Source organism: Bos taurus, chromosome 7 (genome assembly GCF_002263795.3).
Source record: "Bos taurus isolate L1 Dominette 01449 registration number 42190680 breed Hereford chromosome 7, ARS-UCD2.0, whole genome shotgun sequence".
NCBI lineage: Eukaryota > Metazoa > Chordata > Mammalia > Artiodactyla > Bovidae > Bos > Bos taurus.
In genome coordinates, this window is record NC_037334.1 from 33,749,443 (window position 1) to 33,770,704 (window position 21,262).

Genomic DNA, 21,262 nt, shown 5'->3' on the forward strand with positions numbered 1-21,262 from the left:
TTGAATGAAAGAGTCTTTAAATACTCTAATATAAAATTTTCAAAAACTTCACACATATGATTTCATGTAATCCCTTACTAACTTTCCCCCCCTTCCCCCATATTGCTCCTCCCTGCTTCTGACTCCCTGCTTGTAACTACTCATTTAACCTGTGTATCTATGAGTATGCTTCTTTTTTTGTTTCATTCACAAGTTTGTTGAATTTTTTAAAATTCCATATATTAATCATATCATACAGTATTTGTCCATCTCTGACTTAGTTCACTTAGCATAAAAGTATAAGTAGCATATGACCTACCAATTCTTCTCAGTGGTATAACTAAAAAAATTTAAAAAGATACACAGAGCTTGATCTTCACAGCAGCATTATTTACAATTGACAAGATATGGAAGCAACTTAAGTGTCCATCAACAGATGAATGGATAAAGAAGATGTGGCATATATGCACACACACAATGGAATATTACTAAGACATATGAAGAATGAATTTCTCTGTTTGCAGCAACATGATGGACTTGGACAGCAAATGACTTGAGTATTAATCCTGTATCCTACCACTTTGCTATAATTACTACTGAATCCTAGAATGTCTTAGTTGATTCTTTTAAATTTTCTTCATCAGTTCAGTTCAGTTCAGTCACTCAGTCATGCCCGACTCTTTGTGACCCCATGAAGTGCAGCACTCCAGGCCTCCCTGTCCATCACCAACTCCTGGAGTTCACTCAGACTCAACGTCCATCGAGTCAGTGATGCCATCCAGCCATCTCATCCTCTGTCATCCCCTTCTCCTCTTGCCCCCAATCCCTTCCAGCATCAGAGTCTTTTCCAATGAGTCAACTCTTCACATGAGGTGGCCTGGAATTTCAGCTCTAGCATCATTCCTTCCAAAGAACACCCAGGACTGATCTCCTTCAGAATGGACTGGTTAGATCTCCTTGCAGTCCAAGGGACTCTCAAGAGTCTTCTGCAACACCACAGTTCAAAAGCATCAATTCTTCAGCACTCAGCTTTCTTCACAGTCCAACTCTCACATCCATACATGACTACTGGAAAAACCATAGCCTTGACTAGACGGACCTTTGTCGGCAAAGTAATGTCTCTGCTTTTTAATATGCTATTGAGGTTGGTCATAACTTTCCTTCCAAGGAGTAAGCGTCTTTTAATTTCATGGCTGCAATCATAGATAACCATGTTATCTGCAAACAAATAATTTTACTTCTTTCTTCCTTTGTAATCTGTATACCTTTTAATTCACGGTGTTATTTTATTAGAGCTTACAGTATGATGTTGAAAAGTAGCAGTGAGATTGGATATCTTTGCCTTGTATGTTACCTTGGTGGGAAAGCTTCAAGTTACTTGCCATTAAGTATGATTATGTTTGAACTTAAGGTTTAATTTGCATATTCATTCTTTTCACTCAAATTCTAATTTTTATTTTCAAACCACTGAAAAACTGGAGGACACAAAACATTTTATTTCAGCTATAAATAATTTTTTATATAATCAGAAAATTTTTTCTTTGGAGAATGGAAACCAAAGAAAAGACAACCTAGTTCAAAGTTTATATGAATTTATTATTCTTATATGTAGGCTGTAACATGGTAAAAATTCCACAGATAATAACAATTTGGGAGCACACTCATAATGACCAAGGGAAATAATGTCAGAAACAGATTTTGTTCACCTGGACTGCTGGCCTAATTATTAACATATAAAGGCTTCTATTGTGGTTCAGATGGTAAAGACTCCACCTACAATGCAGGTGACCTGGCTTCAATCTCTGGGTTGGGACGATCCCCTGGAGAAGGGAACAGCTACCCACTCCAGTATTCTTGCCTGGAGAATCCCATGGACAGAGGAGCACAGTGGGCTATAGTCCATGTGGCCTCAATAAGTTGGGCACTGATGCAACTAACGCTTTCACTTCACTTTCAAGGATTTCATTATGTAATGACTACTCAGAAAGCTGGAAGAAAGGAACTCAAAGCAAAGAGTGGGGCCTTCTGCTCTTACAACAGAAGATTATTTCCCAGTAAGCAGAGATGTATTTAAAACTCAGTATTTTAATCTAATCTTTCAGTTAAATACATACATAATCAGTTATAATACCAGAAGAAAGATGAACTAGCCTTTGAGTTATGAGGGCCAAAATTGATTGCCCCCTATATATTTAACTACATTATATTCACCCAAAGTACTTGGATGCAATCTCAAAAACAATAGAATGATCTCTGTTCATTTCCAAGGAAAACCATTCAATATCACAGTAATCCAAGTCTATGCCCCAACCAGTAGCGCTGAAGAAGCTGAAGTTGAATGGTTCTACGACCCTACAAGACCTTTTAGAACTAACACCCAAAAAAGATGTCCTTTTCATTATAGGGCACTGGAATGCAAAAGTAGGAAGTCAAGAAACACCTGAGGCAAATTTGGCCTTGGAATACAGAATGAAGCAGGGCAAAGGCTAATAGAGTTTTGCCAAGAGAACGCACTGGTCATAGCAAACACCCTCTTCCAACAACACAAGAGAAGACTACACATGGCCATCACCAGATGGTCAACACTGAAATCAGATTGATTATATTCTTTACAGCCAAAGATGGAGAAGCTCTATACAGTCAGCAAAAACAAGACCAGGAGCTGACTGTGTCTCAGATCATGAGCTCCTTATTGCCAAATTCAGACTTAAATTGAAGAATGTAGGGAAAACCACTAGACCATTCAGGTATGACCTAAATCAAATCCCTTATGACTATACAGTGGAAGTGAGAAATAGATTTAAGGGACTAGATCTGATAGATAGAGTGCCTGATGAACTATGGACTGAGGTTCGTGACATTGTACAGTAGACAGGAATCAAGACCATCCCCATGGAAGAGAAATGCAAAAAAGCAAAATGGCTGTCTGAGGAGGCCTTACAAATAGCTGAGAAAAGAAGAAAAGTGAAAAGCAAAGGAGAAAAGAAAAGATATAAGCATCTGAATGAAGAGTTCCAAAGAATAGCAAGGAGAGATAAGAAAGCCTTCCTCAGCGATCAGTGCAAAGAATAGAGGAAAACAACAGAATGGGAAAGACTAGAGATCTCTTCAAGAAAATTAGACATACCAAGGGAACATGTCATGCAAAGATGGGCTCAATAAAGGACAGAAATGGTATGGACCTAACAGAAGCAGAAGATATTAAGAAGAGGTGGCAAGAATGCACAGAAGAACTGTACAAAAAAAGATCTTCACAACCATGGTAATCACGATGGTGTGATCACTCACCTAGAGCCAGACATCCTGGAATGTGAAGTCAAGTGGGCCTTAGAAAGCATCACTATGAACAAAGCTAGTGGAGGTGATGGAATTCCAGTGGAGCTATTCCAAATCCTGAAAGATAATGCTGTGAAAGTGCTGCCCTCAATATGCCAGCAAATTTGGAAAACTCAGCAGTGGCCACAGGACTGGAAAAGGTCAGTTTTCATCCCAATCCCAAAGAAAGACAATGCCAAAGAATGCTCAAACTACCCCACAATTGCACTCATCTCACACGCTAGTAAAGTAATGCTCAAAATTCTTCAAGCCAGGCTTCAGCAATACATGAACTGTGAACTTCCAGATGTTCAAGCTGGTTTTAGAAAAGGCAGAGGAACCAGACATCAAATTGCCAGCATCTGCTGGATCATGGAAAAAGGAAGAGAGTTCCAGAAAAACATCTATTTCTGCTTTATTGACTATGCCAAAGCCTTTGACTGTGTGGATCACAATAAACTGTGGAAAATTCTTAAAGAGATGGGAATACCAGACCACCTGACCTGCCTCTTGAGAAATCTGTATGCAGGTCAGGAAGCAGCAGTTAGAACTGGACATGGAACAACAGACTGGTTCTAAATAGGAAAAGGAGTACGTCAAGGCTGTATATTTTCACCCTGTTTATTTAACTTCTATGCAGAGTACATCATGAGAAACACTGGACTGGAAGAAACACAAGCTGGAATCAAGATTGCCAGGAGCAATACCAGTAACCTCAGATATGCAGATGACACCACCCTTATGGCAGAAAGTGAAGAACTAAAAAGCCTCTTGATGAAAGTGAAAGTGGAGAGTAAAAAAGTTGGCTTAAAACTGAACATTGAGAAATAGAAGATCCTGGCATCTGGTCCCATCACTTAATGGCAAATAGATGGGGAAACAGTGGGAACAATGGCAGACTTTATTTTTCTGGGCTCCAAAATCACTGCAGATGGTGATTGCAGCTATGAAACTAAAAGATGCTTACTCCTTGGAAGGAAAGTTATGACCAACCTAGATAACATTTTCAAAAGCAGAGACATTACTTTGCCAACAAAGGTCCATCAATTCAAGGCTATGGTTTTTCCAGTAGTCATGTACGGATGTGAGATTTGGACTGTGAAAAAATCTGAGCACGGAAGAATTGATGCTTTTGAACTGTGGTGTTGGAGAAGACTCTTGAGAGTCCCTTGCACTGCAAGGAGATCCAACCAGTGCATTTTAAAGGAGATCGGTCCTGGGTGTTCCTTGGAAAATGCTAAAGCTGAAACTCTAGTACTTTGGCCACCTCATGTGAAGAGTTGACTCATTGGAAAAGACTCTGATGCTGGGAGGGATTGGGGGTAGGAGGAAAAGTGGATGACAGAGGATGAGATGGCTGGATGGCATCACCAACTCAATGGACATGAGTCTGAGTGAACTCCGGGAGTTGGTGATGGACAGGGAGGCCTGTCGTGCTGCAATTCATGGGGTTGCAGAGAGTCAGACATGACTGAGCGACTGAACTGAACTGAACCTAAATGAAAGTACTTATATTTAAGATGCATAAGATCATGAGTATGTAATCAAAGGAAAATAAACAAGAGATAAAATATTTATAAGAACATTAGTAATATATACTTCCCCTTATGACTATAAGGGGGTATCTGATGTTGAACATGTCTTATCTGGTATTGAACATGTCTTCCTGCCATAAATAACTGTTGTTTTAGTCGCTAACTTGTGTCTGACTCTTTGTAACCCCATGGACTATAGCCCACTGCGCTCCACTGTCCATAGGATTTCCCAGGCAAGAATAATGGAGTGGGTTACCATTTTCTTCTCCACGGGATTTTCCTGACCCAGGGATGGAACCAAAGTCTCCTGCATTGGCTGGCAGGTTCCTTACCATTGAACCACCAGAGAAGCCTATAAATAACTGTAGAAGTAGACAAAAATATATGTTACAACTTGCTTCAGAAATTTTACAACAGATAGCAAGCACCGTACTAAGATTCTTAGGAAATCCTGACCTCCATGATTACGTGGGCTTTCTGCTAAGAGATACTTTTTGGTTGTGGCATGGGAAGAGAATGCCTAAGTAGAACAAAGCTGTATCACTGTATTAAGACAGAGACTGGGGCTCAAGGCTAGTGAGTTGGATGAAATAAGTGAGGAAGGTTACTGGAAAGAAATGAAACGTGCAGGATAAGACCTCCACAAATCTGCATAGAGAGCCTGCCTGAGATTTTGGCTTAATATCAAGAAGAACTTCTAGAGTGAAAGAATCTAAGTGGCCAAGCAAAGAACAAACACTGGAGAAAGAGAAACTACTAGAGCATGCAAATGGCTCCAAATGACTACCAGAGCATGATTTCAAAGGACTAAGAAAGGTTGCGGAATAATCAAGACAATTGAGAGACCCTGTAAGAACCACACCTTATATGTAAATCCAATACAGCTCCAAGTTTAAAAAGCTTTAAAAACAACCTCTAAAAGTAACAACTGATATACCAACAAAGGTCCGTCTAGTCAAGGCTATGGTTTTTCCAGTGGTCATGTATGGATGTGAGAGTTGGACACTAAAGAAAGCTGAGCACCGAAGAATTGATGCTTTTGAACTGTCGTGTTGAAGACTCTTGAGAGTCCCTTGGACTGCAAGGAGATCCAACCAGTCCATCCTAAGGAGATCAGTCCTGAGGGTTCACTGAAAGGACTGATGCTGCAGCTGAAACTCCAATACTTTGGCCACCTGATGCAAAGAGCTGACTCATTTGAAAAGACTCTGATGCTGGGAAAGTTTTAGGCAGGAGAAGGGGATGACAGAGGATGAGATAGTTGGATGGTATCACTGACTAAGTGGACAAGAGTTTGAGTAAACTCCAGGAGTTGGTGATGGACAAGGAGGCCTGGCATGCTGTGGTCCCTGGGGTCGCAAAGAGTTGGACATGACTGGGCGACTGAACAGAACTGATATGCAAGTAAATTAACTGCTAACATAAATAGTACCCAAAAATTCAATAATAAGAGAGAATAACAAAACCTAGATGCTCAACAACATAAGATTGATAATGCCTAGTATAAAATAAAAACTACTAGAACTCCAAGGAAAAAAATGATGTCCTTGACCAGAAGATAAATCCAATAATAGAAATAGACCTAGAAATCATACATATGAAATCCAGAGTTAACCCTGCCTTTTAGTTCTTTGAGTATTCTATACTTTTAGGTATCATTCATATTTTATTTCTAATATTTTCATTACATTCTTTTTAGTTACCTGCAAAAGTTGCCCAACTTGTCTTTAATTCCTTGCATATTTTAATTATTTTAACATTTCATTGGATGATTTGATTATCTGGATCTCCTGTGGATCTGTTTCTATTGTCACTTTTTCCTCTTGGCTTTTGAGCCTCAGTTTCTGAACACTTAGTATATTCGATAGACTGCTGGAGAGTGTATATAAAGATTATACAGATATTTCTGATGCATTGGAAAATGTGTTTTCCTCCAGAGAGCTACACTGTTTTCTGCCATGCAAGTAGAGACAGTCAAAACTATTACAAATCAAGACTTATTATTTGCCGCAGGGCTTCAATTTGGGGACTACTTGTATAGTTCTGACTACACTTAATTTTAGGGTATAGCCTTATGTAATGAATGACCCTCAGAAAATTGACATTTACCAAGACAACTTTTTATTTAGCTCTCTCTAAATCAAATTTTTGTCTTCTGACATCCTTGAAGCTGCTGAAAGCTCTGCTCAACTTCTCAGCCTCTCATCTACAGATTATGGAACTAGCCATCAATTGCCTCAAAGCAGGAATCAGCAGACTATGTCTACAAAAAGCTGGATAACAAACATTTTAGACTTTTCAAACACAAAATTGAATATACTATATAGGCAATCCCACAGCAAGAGAGATATCTCCTACCCTGTCCTAATTCATTTTCATGGGGAGGGCCATCCCAATGGTCTGCATGTTTTGTGCCCAGTTGTCATATGGAAGAGACATTGTGCAGATGAAGAGTGACCAGCATGAGGGGAGAGGTCAGGTGGACAGGGAGGCAAGGAGAATAAGGAGCAGGGGCTCCATGGTCAGTTTAACGTTCTACTTCACTGAAACTGAGATCTCTGTACATGCTTCTCTTTCCTTTTGGAACCCAGCCAACTCCACTTAAGAAGCTTGTGGATTGGAGTCAACTCACCAGGCAACCAGTTCCCAAACTGAGATTCTAGGTTGCTGGCAGTTACTAAAAGCAGAGTTCTTAACTTTTAACTTTTATGTAGAGGCCAACATGAGCCAAGAGCAGCAGCAACCAAGAGTCATTGGCTGGGAAAGCAGGGCTGAGAGTAGATAGGGGGACGGGGGGTTGAGGAAGATGTTCCCACTTGGTCTCCATGGTTCACAGGGCTGGGCTGCTTAAAGGCACACATGGCTTATGCAAAAAACTGGCAGCAAGCGAAGTATGGCTTAGAGGTTACAGTTTGCCAACACCCAATTTAGAGTGAACAGGGCTCTTGATTCCAGACTATTCACTTTATTTTCTTTTGTAAGATAGTGATCCAGAAAATTTTTACAGCCTGGGTAGCTTTCTGATTTTTCAAATATATTTTTTACATGTATGTGAGGATTTCCTTTTTTCTCAGTGGAGGGTTTAGTCTAAAACAGCTTTTCAACCTCACTCTACTGACACTTTGGATCATATAATTCTTCGTTGCAGGGGACTCTCTTATGCATTGTATTATAGGCTGTGCAGCAGCTTGACTGACCTTTATTCCAGTGAATAGAAGTCTCTGATGGCTTTCACATCTACCAATTTAAGAGAAAATCATGGTTACAGAGAGCCAACTGTACTAAACCACTTTATATAAGGGAGTTGAGCACTTATAGATTTGGGTATCCATAAGGGGCTGGAACCAGTCTTCTGTATTTACCAAGGGATAAATGCAGAAGGATTATGTAATATATGCTGGGCCTAGTAATTTGTATATAATGAACTATTTAGAGAACTAGGAATGTGCCTAAAATATGTAAAGATACAAAAAATAAATAATACTTCAGATATCAATAAATACTAAAATTATTAAAATCAGTATATAATTTAAACTACACATGTTTCTTAACTGATTACATGTTTATGAATGTTAAGTGATTACATGTTTATGAATTTTTCTAAACTTATATTATGAGCATATTTAATCCTCAGAATAATCTGAGGAGATACAGACATTATTGTCTTCATTTAAAATATGCAGAAAATGAAGCACAGAGAGGTTAAGTAACTTGCCCAACACTGAGAGCAGGTAAGTGACAGAACCAGGAGTCAAGCTGAGGTAATCAGTCACTAGAGTCTGAGCTGTCACCATTTGCTATTTTTAAGGAATGAAGTTTAATAATAAAAATGTACTTAAATTTTTTGGTTGCAAGGATTTCTCGAGGTGATAAATTTTATTGGATTAGTCACTATGTTTCTCTTTGGGGTTCTTTTAATACTTCTTAATATCTCTTTTTAAAAGGATGAAGGCAGAATTCAGTTTAAGATCATTTTATTCTGTACTTAAATGAGTTGAATCATGTTCATAATAATAAGATTTTGGATTACATGCACATGTATTTAAAATTTCCCAGGAGGAATTCAGTATAGAAGTCATAAAATATTTTCTGACAGTAATGATACTTAACTACCATTGTTGCCAAAAAGTAGAATTTTCAAAGCTGGAAAAATAATACAACATTTTACAATATGCCTGCTATAATTTAGCAGCATAACACCCTAATGGGATTTAGGTCATGGATGCAATTACTAGGTGAAAATTCACTATTTAAAGATGCTGAAAACAAAGGAAAGATTACTACAGGATGTAGAGAGGTACAAATAAAAGAGATGAACAGACATTTTTAAGTAATAATGCCTGTCCCCAAAATCAACTGTTATTAGTTATATAATTAATATAGTAAAAAAATATAAGATATATGTATTGCTATAGAATGTTGAGCTCAAAATTTCAAATAGTGATCATATACCTGAACTGAACTAGAAAGATTATGATGCAAAAATGAGAGATATTTCACTAGACAGGGGGAAGGTAAGGACTTTCCATATTTAACCACAATTAAATCTGATAAACAGAAACAAAAATATTTACTAGTGTTCATACAATTAGAAATATTTATGTCCAGGTATACATATCTACATTGTGTGTTATGTACATTTTTTGTCTGATCTACTTTGCTACTTCTCTGTTTATTATGACCTAAAGATCCATTGGAGAAGGAAATGGCAACCCACTCCAGTGTTCTTGCCTGGAGAATCCCAGGGACGGGGGAGCCTGATGGGCTGCCGTCTATGGGGTCGCACAGAGTCGGACACGACTGAAGCGACTTAGCAGTAGCAACAGCAAAGATCCATTGATCAGGCTCAGAAAAATTTGTGTTTCTAAATACAATAGTAAAGTCACGATCTTAGCATAATCTATTCTCCCAAATTACATACTGAAACCTTCAGTTTAATAGCAGGGAGAGAGATTGTCAAGAGCCCAAATGTGGGTTATTCATGTTAAATTTGAAAAAAAACATGTCATATTCAAATAGTACATGAGATGTTGTTAGAAGGTTTTCTTGTTATCAAGTTATTATTTCATATCTGTGAAATGCACACAGAAAAATAATAAAGGGGAAAAGCCTACACTATAAGAAACAAATAATTAGTGTTTTCCCAAAGGTTTGTAGCCTATGTGGGACTACTAAAAACATGATTTGACATTGGTTCCAACCACAGAGGTGTGATTGATACTAGTCTAGCCATTAAATAATAAAATAGAAAACTGTATGAGCAACTCTTTGTAAAACCTGGACAAAGGGACACAGGGTTGCAATCCTTAAGAGTGTGGGAATATGTGGAATGAGCCCACAAGAGCCCTGGCTCTACATCTAGAGGCACTTTGCAGAATAGAAGAAAGCAAAGGACCAGCAGAGCACAGTAGATGTGCTAAACTGAGAAAACACAGATTGGTGTTATGGACTATTGTGCTGGCTGGAAATTCTGCACTAAGATACCAGACAGAAGGGGGATAAATAGAGAAGGAGCCCCAGAAACTTATATGGAACCCCCCTTATTCGTTGGTCGAATATTAAGTTGCGTGTATTTTGAGTGAGACTCTGCAAGGCCTGGAAGAGAACAGCTGCTAGGAACTGTAGGCTAAATAGAGATTTCAGTATCTCTGGGGTGCTAAGAGACAGAGAAAGAAAGAAAGTTAAGTCGCTCAGCCATGTCCGACTCTTAGCGAACCCATGGACTATAGCCTGCCAGGCTCCTCAGTCCATGGAATTTTCCTGATAAGGATACTGGAGTGGGTTGTCATTTCCCTATCCAGGGGATCTTCCCAACCTAGGAATCAAACCCAGTCTCCCACACTGCAGGCAGATTCTTTACCATCTGAGCCACCAGGGACGAGACACAGAAGTTCAGCCAAAAAAAAAATTTTTTTTTGCTCAGTGTTCTTGAGTTCAGTTGATATGCAGAAGGTCCCAGACTTGTCAAGTGATGACAAAGCCTCATAGTAACAAAGCTTTTGAAATGCTTCAAAAGATAAGCTTATACACTAGGACATTAATGCGTACCAGGATAAAACTCAACATTCTCCAAAGAAAGGCAACAGAAACTGACCAAAAGAAGGTCTACATTTTGGAATTAGTAAGCAACCTGTATATATTCAAGTATATTCAGAAACTCAAATAAATATATCATCATAAAAAATGAAAGGGTGGCCCTGAAAGCTTTAATATTTTAAATGAAAAAGAGGGATGTTAATAAATGGGTTAAATAGAGATTGACAACAACAGAAGAAAAATGATTATCCAGTCCACAGACTGAAAAGAATACATACAGACAGAGGCTCATAGATTTATAAGACAAAAATCAAGTAGTATAACAAATATAAATGTTGTCACAGGTGTAGGCAAAGAGTAAAAACAGGACAGAAAAAAGATTTGAAGAAATGAGGTCTTCAAGCTATTCAGAATTTGATTAAACACAAACTTCAAAATCCAGGAAGTTCAGCAAATCCTAACAGAATGAGTAGGAATAAAACACATCTGGAGTCATCATACTTTGACGGCTGAAAATCATAAATCAAGGTAAAATATTGGAAGAAGCGAGCAAAGCAACACATCACATATGAAAACAATGAAATAAATAGCTATTGACTTCTAATTAGAAACAGTGTAGACCAAACACAGAAGAAAATAATCTTGAAATGTTGAAGAAAAAAATTTAAAAGTTGTCCCCTCAGAATTCTATACTAAGTGAAAAACTCTTCAAATGCAAATATGAAATAAAAGCATTCTCAGATTGCTGCCGCTACCAAGTTGCTTCAGTCGTGTCCGACTCGGTGTGACCCCATGGACTGCAGCCTACCAGGCTTCGTCCATGGGATTCTCCAGGCAAGAACACTAGAGTGGGTTGCCATTTCCTTCTCCAATTCTCAGATTAGAAATATACTAATCAAATTCATATTATTCACATTGAAAGAAAGTGACCAACATGGAAACTCCAATAGATGGGAAGGGATAAAGAACAACATAAATATGTGGATAACTGTAAAAGACCACTTTTCTCTATTTCTTTAAAATACATATAACTATATAAAGCAAAAATTATAACAATTTATTCTGAGGCTTATAACCTATGTAAATGAATTTCATAGGACACAGCATAAAATTTAGTAGAAAATAAATGAAAAAATATTATCTCAAGGGTCTTACAATTTATGTAAAGTAATATAATCAACGATAATGCATACTGAAAACCAATAGGAAACAGTAAAAATAACATACATACATACACACACACACACAGAAATTAGCTTAAAAAGCCAATAGGAAAATTAAATGAAATACTACAATATATTTGATTAATTCACAATAATGATTCTGATGATTGAACAAAGGATTAAAAAATACATAGTTCAAACAAGAAACAAATAATGAAACTGTAGCTCAACCATATCAATAATTTTATTAACTGAAGTGGACTAAACACTCCAGTTGAAGTTAGACTTGAACAAAGATTCAAAAACAATGTTAAGTAGCCAATGACATATGAAAAGCACTCAGTGCAATTAACCATCATGGAAATCCAATTTGAAAACATAATGTGACATCAATACACACCCAACAACATGGCTAAAATTAAAAATATTGAGTAACACCACCAAATGCTTGCAAGGGTGTGGATCAACCATAAATCCAACACAAGGTTAGCAGATGTGCAAAACTGTGCTAGTGCTTTGGAGAAGAAATATCTTGTAAAATTAAATATGCATTTAACTTTTAGCCCAGAATTCCTCTCTTAGTATTTATCCAATGGGTCACAAATTTATGTTTATGAATCTATTACAAGTATTCAAGGAAGTTATTTACTTATAACAGCAAAACATAGGAAACAAGCCAAATTTCTATCAATAGGAAAATAATTGTTATAGTATGTTCATATACTGGAATGTTAATAATCAATGAAAAAGAATAAACTGATGCAAGTAGAAACAAAGACAAATATCACTCACATTATGCTCAAATCAAGAACTATGCTCAACTTCATTGGGCACAATGGAGTTTTACAGTAAACTCCATTTGTATGATTGAAATTCTAGAAGTAAATGTACCCCATGGTGGAAAAAATCAAAACAGAATTTTCCCATTCATAGGGAAGGAGGCAGGATAGGCTTAGTAGGTAAAACGGGAACTATTTCTGGAGTGATGGGATTATCTTATATCTTCAAAGGGATATGGATTACATAGGTGTTATATTTGCCAAAATTCATTTATTGTACACTTAAGGTCTGTACATCTATCTCACTGTATGTAATTTGTGTCTCAGAAAAATTCAACCAAAAAAAATGTCCACAGCTAACATCATACTCAATGGGGAAAGACAAAGCTCTTTCTATAAGATCAGACACAAGATAAGGATACCTGCTTCTGCTACTCCTATTCAACATAGTTCTAGAAGTCCTAGCCAGAGAAATTAAGCAAGAAAAATAAATAAATACTGTACAAGCCAGAAAGATAGAAGTATAAGTAATCTCTGTTCACAAAAGACATGACCTTATCTGTAGAAAATACTAAAAACTTCATGCACAATAAACAAGACAACAGGAATAAAAAAATCCACATTAGAACCAAGAAACAAGCACACCAAAGTCACAGGAAACAAATTAACACATAAAATCAACTATATTTCTTTATATTGATATTAACAATGAACAATTCTAAAAGAAAACTAAGAAAATAATTCCATTTAAAATAGTATCAAATAGAATAAAGTACATGGGAATAAAACATAAAGGCATGAAAGACTTATACACTTAAAACTACAAATTTTTGCTAAAAGAGATTAAAGAGGACACAAATAAATGGGAAGATACTCCATTTCATAACTGGGAGATTTGATATTGCTAATATGTCAATACTATCCAATAGATCTATAGATTCAATGCAATACTATCAAAATCACAATGGTGTTATTGTAAAAGCAGAAAAAGCCATCCTAAAATTCGTGTGAAATCTCAAAGGACCCTGGACAGTCAAACCATCTTGAAGAAGAACAAAGCTGGTGATCTCGCATATCCTGAGTTTTAAACTTACTAAAAAGCTATGGTATTAAAAACAGTGTATCATGAAGACAGATATATAGATCAATATAATAGAGCACCCAGAAATACGGAAATACAGTCAAATGATTTTCAACTAGTGTGCCAAGATCATTTAGTGGTGAAAGGATAGTCCTTTCAACAAATGGCGACAGGAAAACTAGATAGCCACATTTTTTGGGGGGTGGGGGGGGGTGGGATCCTTATCTTACACCATAAATAAAAACTAACCAAAAATGGATCAAAGACCTAAATGTAAGAGCTTTAGAACTATGCTATAGACTTCCCTGGTGGTGCAGTGGATAAGAATCTGCCTGCCAGTGCAGGGGACACAGGTCTAATCCCTTGTTCGAGAAGATTCCCCCATACCGTGGAGCAACTGAGCCCAGGCACCACAATTCCTGAGCTTGTGATCTAGAGCCCTTGAGCTGCAACTGCTGAGCCAGCATGCCACAACTACTGAAACCCATCTGCTCTGGGGCCTGTGCTCTGCAACAAGAAAAGCCACCACGATGAGAAACCCATGCACCTCAAGGAAGAGCAGCCCCTGCTCACCACAACTAGAGAAAGCCCATGCACAGTGACAAGGACCTAGTGCAGCAAAAAATAAACTAATAAATAATTTTTAAAAAATAAAATAAAAAGCATAGTTGTCTCTTAAAACTGCGCTATACTCTTAGAAGAAAAAATCGAAAAATATTTCATAATATTGGATTTAGCTCTGATATTTTTAAAGATTATTTTTAGATCAGTTTTAGGTTTACAACAAAATTTGGAAGAAGGTATAGAAATATCTCATATGCCCATTCTCTCTACACACATACACAACCTCACCCTTTGTCAACATCATTTACCAGAGGGGTTGTGTGTATGTGTGTGTGTGTGTGTGTGTGTGTGTTTGAACCAAGGATGAACCTACAGTGATGTATCACAATCACCCAGAGTTAACAGTCAATACCTTAGGGTTCACTCTTGGTGTCATTCATTATATGGATTTGGACAGTAATATAATGTATATTTTACTGCAGTAAAAATGTTTTAAATTATTTTTTAAATGACATGGAATATGATTTTCTTTAAAACTGCATAATAATTAAAGAAGTACACTATAACCTTAGAAGTTTCGAATGAAAACTTTTAAGTTGCAGAAAGGGGTTAGCTAGGCTAACTAAAATGAATATATGTGCATAACAAGGATGAGGAACAGAAGGATTTTTTTCCAGGTGAGGCATCAGTATTGTATTCAGAGAATATGAAGACAATTTTAAACATCTAAACCAATTGTTCACTGTGCAACATTGTAAAAGATCAAAATTAGAAGTCATTTAAAAATAAAGTCATAGAACTTCCATGATGGTCCAGTTGTTAAGGCTCTGCACTTCCAATTTAGGGGGCATAGGTTTGATCCCCAGTTGGGAAACTAAGATCCCATATGTTCTGGGACACAGCTGAAAATTTTAAAAATCACTGGAAAAATAAAGTGATAGATCTTAGAATTCATGGACTCCTTTAAACAAGTATGTATTGAAAGCCTACTTGGTGTCATTCATCATTCTTGGGGCTAGGAATACAGAAATGAAGAGGAAGAGGAGAGCACATGTAGGAAGGGACAGAGTGAGAAAGGGAGAATCTATAGAGAGAAAGGAAGAAGAAGATGAGAGAGTGCTCAGAGTAGAGTGGGTATCATTTTAACTGTTAGGACAATCATCTCCTGGATAGTGATATTTGGGCAAAGATCTGAAGACTTGAGGGAAGAAGCCATGTGAATAACTGAGGAAAAAAATTCCAAGCAGAGGGAAGAATGAATGTAAAATCTCCTGTGTAAGAAGTTATCTGTTGTGTTCTGTAAGTACCAAACAGTCCAGAATAATTGGAAGCAGTTTGCAAAATGCCAAAAGGTTAGAGATGAAACCAGATACACAGCGGAAAAGCCAATGTTTTTTAGGCCTTTATAAAGATTTTTGGTTTTATTATTTTTTACTCTCAATTAATTTGGGGTTAAATTTTTATCAAATTAGGATAAAATAAAGTGAGAACTTGAGTTATACCAAAATTTCCTTAACATTTATTAGAGAAAGTCATGGAGATGTTTGAGGAAATTTTACCTGTTTATGTTTTTCAATTTTACTTTTACTGTTATGTAGAGAAGAGAACAGGAGAAGGCAATGGCACCCCACTCCAGCACTCTTGCCTGGAAAATCCCATGGAAGGAGGAGTCTGGTAGGCTGCAGTCCATGGGGTCGCTAAGCGTCGGACACAACTGAGAGACTTCACTTTCACTTTTCACTTTCATGCATTGGAGAAGGAAATGGCAACCCACTCCAGTGTTCTTGCCTGGAGAATCCCAGGACGGGGGAGCCTGGTGGTCTGCCCTCCATGGGGTTGCACAGAGTTGGACACGACTGAAGCGACTTAGCAGCAGCAGAGAAGAGAACACAATGGCAGGAAATAGGCAATGGAAATCAATCAGGAAACAATTATAACAATCTGAGTAAGAGATATTGTTGATGTGAATAATGATGGTAGAAGTGGTGAGAAGTGATTAGCCTTAGAACAGTTTTTGTGGTAGATCCTGCTACTGCTAAGTCACTTCAGTCGTGTCCGACTCTGTGCGACCCCATAGACGGGCAGCCCACCAGGCTCCCCTGTCCCTGGGATTTTCCAGGCAAGAGTACTGGGGTGGGGTGCCATTGCCTTCTCCTATGGTAGATCCAGGATATGCGAATGCATTTGCAGTGGAATGTGAGGGGAAACCAGGAATCAAAGATAACTTCATGGTTTTAATCTGTGCAACTGGAAGTATATATATTTACTACCAAAGGTGTTGAAGAAGAATGTGAGAAGAGTGGGTTTATGGGGGTAAGAGCAGGAGCCTTTTTAGATTTACAAGTTTAATAAATGAACAGTTGTATTTAAGTGTCTTGAAGTCCTGAGAAGGAGATACAAACCTGGGAGACATAAATATGTTAACTATTGGCATCTAATCAGTATTCAAAGCAAAGCAATGGCTAGAAGAAAGGGAGAGAGGAGGAGAAGAAAAAGGAAGAGAGAATTAAAAAAAAATTAAGTTAAAAAACTCAGCATTAAAGCAGTTTAAAGTTGCATGCAAGTCATAAAAGGATGAAATTATTAGCTTTTCAATAAATCAAAAGGATACAGTTTGGGATGAATTATGGCTAAGCAAAGGAAGAAGTTATACATAAAATTCCCGGAATAGTTATGAAATACAGATATGTGAGAAGAAAAAAACAACGTACTTTTAGAGTATAAGGCTATGATTCTAAGGAAATTCTTAGAAAAAAAATCTAAAATTGGCTGGTATTGCAAGACAGAATTTTAGTTTATATCAATTCAGCAGTTATTTATGGTGTGTCTACTAAATAAAAAACATAAATATGCCAAATGATGTATCAGGTTTACTGCCCCTGTGCCTAGGAAGTCTATATACTAGAAAAAGAAATGAAACATACTCAGAAATCTATAATTTAATTCAGTATGTGAAAAGTAACAAATGAATAAATTGTTAGAGGTTGGATCACTTTATGATCACTATATGATTTAAGGGTACCTAAAACTTAAAAAAATGTGGACTCATTTCACTGAAAAAGGTTACTTGGTGCCAGCAACTTCAGTCTCAACTGTGGTTGATGAATCTGGTCTTTATTAAAGCTCTACTTCTTTTTGTTTAGGCTTCAATGTAGACAGAATGCTTACCTGTGGTGGTTCCCAACAGATCCAGTGTATGTATGTATGTATGAATGTATATATGTATGTATGTATTAATATGTATGTGTGTATATATACGTATATATATATATATATATGATTAAATTCTCCTAGCATTTGGGCTAGTCTCCCAGGTCTCAGCTAAGTTGTATTAATATCTATGAATCAACATATGCCTGGGCTGAGGAGGGAAGGGGGAGCCTCGAGGGTGTTGCTTGGCTTAACTGTATGTCACATGTACTATTCTTCCACTACTCAGGATAGTAGGAGAATTTTTTCAAAAGAAAGATTACTATTATGAGAGGAGAGGATGATAAATGTTAAATAGAGTAATGTGTATATATATATGTGCATATACAAATTATGTGCAAACTATATACATGTGTACATATTATATATGAATTATTGTGTGTCTGAGCAATTAAAGATGACATCAGGAAGTTGTAGAATTTGAGCTAGACCTTGAGAATTTAGATAGATGAAGACTCAGAAAAAAGAAAACATTCAGGTTGTAGGACTTATAAAGCAAATGGACACTGATCAAAAAATTGAATGGACGGTCAAAAAAAGGGCAAATTTGACTAGGGGACTCTGTGTGTGTGTGTGTGTGTATAATATATATTGAGGACTCATGTGAAATGATGTCCCTCATACCAGTCAGAATGGCCATCATCATAAAATCTATAATTAATAAATACTTGAGGGTAGGTGTTCATTGGAAGGACTGATGCTGAGGCTGAAACGCCGATACTTAGGCCACCTCATGCGAAGAGTTGACTCATTGGAAAAGACTCTGATGCTGGGAGGGATTGGGGGCAGGAGGAGAAGGGGACGACAGAGGATGAGATGGCTGGATGGCATCACCAACTCGATGCACATGAGTTTGGGTGAATTCCAGGAGTTGGTGATAGACAGGGAGGCCTGGTGTGCTGCAATTCATGGGGTTGCAAAGAGTCGGACACAACTGAGCGACTGAACTGAACTGAACTGAGAGGGTGTAGGGAAAAAAGGAACCTTGCTACACTGTTGGTAGTAATGTAAATGGTTCAGCCACAATGAAAAGCAGTATCTAAGGTCCTTGAGAAATTAAAAACAGATTTATCATATGATCTTGCAATTCCACTCCTGAGCATTTATCCAGAAAGAAAGAAAGTGAAGTCGCTCAGTCGTGTCTGACTCTTTGCGACCCCATGACCGTAGCCTAGCAGGCTCCTCTGCCCGTGGAATTTTCCAGGCAAGAATACTGGAGTGGGTTGCCATTTTCTTCTCCTGGGGATCTTCCCCACCCAGGGATCGAACCCAGGTCTCCCGCATTGCAGGCAGACGTTTTACCATCTGAGCCACCAGGGAAGTCCCACCATATATCCAGAGAAAACCGTAATGCAAAAAGATATATGCATCCTGTTTATTGCAACACTATTGACAATAGCCAGGACATAGAAAGATAGTGCTAAGTTGTGTCCAACTCTTGCAATCCCATGAACTGTATCCTGCCAGGCTCCTCTGTCCATGGGATTCTCCAAGCAAGAATACTGGAGTGGGTTGCCATTTCCTTCTCCGTGGGAACTTCCTGACCCAGGAATTGAACCCAGGTCTCCTGCATTGCAGGCAGATGCTTTACCGATGCAACCTTAATGGCCATTGATGGATGAATGAGTAAAGGAAATGTGGTATATATACACAATGGAATATTATTCAGTCATAAAAAGATGAAATAATGCCATTCACAGCAACATGAATGGACCTAGAGATTATCACATTAAGTGAAGTAAGATAAAGACAAATGATAAACAAGAACCTACTATATAGTCAGGGAACTATTTTCAATATCTTATAACAACCTATGACGAAAAAAATCTGAAAAAATATATAAGTAACTGAGACAATTTGCTGTACAACTGAAACTAACACTACATTGTAATTTAAATATACTTAAATTTAAAATGGTTAAAAAAAAAGAGAAAGAGAGGTTGTATTCAATTTGTATTCTGCACCATCAGATTTTTTAATTGCTTTAATTTCCTCATATCCCCAGGAAATCACTTACAATTGTCTATATGTGTCTCCCAATTTACTTTCTATTGAATAGTTTTAAACCTCCCGTCCTACACTCTTCACCTCCCCTCTGGCTTCTCTGGAAAAGGCAGTGAAAGCAGTCTTATTGCCATCTTTTACTTATTAACATTTTTTCACTTTCACCAGCTTAGTGCAACATTCAGCATTTGGCCTTTTGCCACCTTGCTTATTCTTTTCTGCTTAAATTCTCAATTCCTTCCTTAAAAAAAAAAAAATCAATACCAAATGAGCAATATGGAGATTTGAAGAAACAAAGGACAAAGGCAAAAATACTGTTACGAGCATCATTTATATGCCTATATGGGTATGTGCATACTTACTCAGTTGTGTCCAACTCTCTGTGGCCCCAGGAACTCTAGTCTGCCAGGCTCCTCTGTTTATGGAACTATCCAGGTAAGAATACTGAAGTGGGTAGCCATTCCCTTTTCTAGGGGATCTTCCCAACTCAGGGATCAAACCTGTATCTCTGGTGTCTCCTGCATTGGCAGGCAGGCTCTTTACAATTAGTACCACCTGGGAAGCCCCGGTGTGGGTATGAGTAGCTAGCAAGATAAACACAGATGATAAAACTCGGCTCCATTCTGTTTTCTATTGTAACATAAAATTTCTTTTAAAATCTATGATTGTGACTGTGTCCAGATCCTACCTGTCTGTTGTCAACCCATACAGTTGTAATATATAAACCAGCAATCAAATAGGATACATGTGGCTCTCTAATCAAATAGGAATAAGGCCTTTGAAACCTCTGCTTATGAGTTTATCTAATAATCTGGATCATATGTCTACATTATTGCACAATCAACCCATTTTTCTTTGCTAAGTGTTCCACATATGTTCAAATAGAGTTTCCTAAAACAAACAAGTTTCTTTGACCAAACTTGATTCATAGAAATAATCAGATACCACCATTAACTTTATAGAGCATACAATTTATGGTCACAAACCATAGTCAGTATTGAAGGCGTAACAAAATGGCTTTCTGTGATCAAAGATTAACTGCCAGAAATTAAAACATACCATGGCAGCAGTCACATTACCAAAAATGTTAACATACATTTCTGAGTTGATAATACTAAGAATATGAGAGTTCACATATTTCTTTAAAGTAATACCTGCTATTCATTTTTTTTTAATTAAAAAGTTTCTTCTTAATATCATGACAAATGAAACCTACCACAAAGCCCTCCTAGCTACTCTGGAATGTTAACTTCAACGGAAGGCAATAAATTCTTGGTAGGAAACCCTCAGCTCTTCTACTTCCTTAGGCTTTATTTTAGGTCATAGAGTAATGATAAAAAATCAAAATAGTTAAAAAATAAACACAAAAACATCCATTGTTGAAGTGTCTGTTCCTATTATTTAAAAAAATAAAACTCTCCTTTTTCTTTTATATTTATTTTTGTGAGAGCATAAAAATAAGCCCTGAAAATATTTGTAACAACTATTAATTTTACATATGAATTCTCTCGGAGAGAGGGACTAATATACTTGACCCAGTATAACATACTTAACATAATATAATCATAATATACATTTTATGACTTTAATATATCT